Source organism: Amphimedon queenslandica, unplaced genomic scaffold (genome assembly GCF_000090795.2).
Source record: "Amphimedon queenslandica unplaced genomic scaffold, v1.1 AMPQUscaffold_11019, whole genome shotgun sequence".
NCBI classification, from domain to species: Eukaryota; Metazoa; Porifera; class Demospongiae; order Haplosclerida; family Niphatidae; genus Amphimedon; species Amphimedon queenslandica.
In genome coordinates this window covers 1-1,902 of record NW_003548736.1, presented here as the reverse complement: position 1 = coordinate 1,902, position 1,902 = coordinate 1, and the positions used below count along the sequence as shown (strand labels likewise).

General features: G+C 34.0%; 1 long non-coding RNA gene across 1 annotated transcript; it reads left to right on the top strand.

Annotated features, from left to right (window-relative positions):
• The first annotated feature begins 458 nt into the window (after nucleotides 1–458).
• On the top strand, nucleotides 459–1,074 carry LOC109589685 (uncharacterized). The gene is made up of 3 exons (XR_002188866.1): nucleotides 459–682; nucleotides 746–880; nucleotides 938–1,074. It is a non-coding gene; the product is annotated as an uncharacterized LOC109589685 (long non-coding RNA).
• Nucleotides 1,075–1,902: the final 828 nt, after the last annotated feature.

Below are 1,902 nucleotides of genomic sequence, written 5' to 3'. Positions count from 1 at the left end.
TCTTCTATTTTTTTCCTTTGTTTGGGCTATTAGCTGATGTACATATTGGTAAATACAAAGCTATACTGATAGGTATGACACTATGTTTCATATCATGGATTATATCTGGGTTCGGATTCATCATACAAGCATATGAATTCAATAAAGCACTTTATTGGTCAGTATTTATTAGCATGGCTTACCTGACTCAGCATACTAGAGTAGCTTTTTTTTATTGCTAACATTATTCAGTACATGATTGATCAACTTATTGGGGTGTCATCCGATGAACTAAACATACCATATTGATAAAATATTCATGTTAACATTGTTTTATATGCATTCAATGCTTAAATCTTATTGCTACATAATCATATGAATTCACAAGTTTTAATTTTGTAGTGTTTTAATTTGGGTAAACATGAACAGCTTGCAAAAATTAACTCCCTTAAAACTGTACATAGATACATGCATTGCTATTTATTCTATATGTTTTAATTAGGTGATTATTATCCACGTGCACTTCGTATAACATTACCTGCTTTTGCAAACAGTACATGTGATAAAATTGGTATTATCAATCATACCATTAGAGAACAACTATTTGAGAACTTTATAGTGGAAATAGCCAATATCAATTCACAACATATTGGATTAACAGTAGACCATAGTCCATCAACTATCAGGATACAAGATGATGATTGTTAGTATTTATAGCATATTGTTCTTTTTTATACATGCATACATAATGTATTACGCATCACAGCTGAAGTAAGGTTTGCTATTGGTCAAGCTACATTCTCTGAAGGAGGAGGAAATCAATCAATCACTGTCATACTAGGAGGAGGACAATTGAGTCAAAGTGAAGATGTTGAAGTATACATTGATGATGGAACTACCAGTATGTTTAATCATAATAGTACTAATTTTAAATTATTTCCATTCAATTTAATTGTAGAAGGAACATCACTTGGTTTTGTCACATTTGGTACTGGTGCTGTACTACAGAACAGGACTGTTGTTTTTCCAGTGGTTGATAATAAAATTGCACTGGAACCTGATAAACATTATATACTAAGATTAAGGAACATTGGTAATATATAGGTTTAGGTAAATCCAGAAACAATGAATGTGACTGTAGAGGATGATGATGGTAAGTGACTGTGAATGTGATAACATTTAATTATTACCAAGCGCTAGCGCTTGGTATGTAGGGTTGAGTTGGACGAGCGCGCCCCCAAAATGGCTGCCATCCCAGAAGCATTGAGCCTGTTTAATATCTTTAGAAACTCATTGTGGCTTATCTGACAGTCTAAATGTCCTTTATAATTTCATCAAAACATTTCAGTGTTATAAAAAGTAGCAAAAAACTTCCATAATATAGTTATACGGCAAATGAATGCATGCATGCCTGCATGCACCAAATGTTCAGGTTTCTCCTTCTTCTTCTTCTTCTTCCACAGTTAAGGAAGAACTAGTCCTACAGTTTTTATCCTAGAAATATGATTTTTGCACCATTGTTCTGCGTTTCAGGGACGCTAGTGCAGTGTGGCTTGGCATTGTAATTCTAGAAAATGATTTCTTGTCGTTATTTTCAAGCACACATGGACTCACCAAGTGGTTGGACGCCATTTTGATGCAGCCAACTGCGCATGCTCAGTATTATTTTAATAGAAAGAGATTGGAAGCTCGATTGGAAGCTCTGAGCTTTTACAATTACCTCGACAATTACTGACTGATCTGTGATTACATTGAGATGATGTGCGTACCTAAACACCCAGCTATCTGACGTGACACCAATCACTTCCAGTGAGAGAAATTATTGTAAATAAACTTGAATGATTTTATTGCTTAGTCATCCAGGCTAAGTTTGGTGTTTATAATTCATATATATACTTCATTTTACTTCCATCTCTTCAAGTA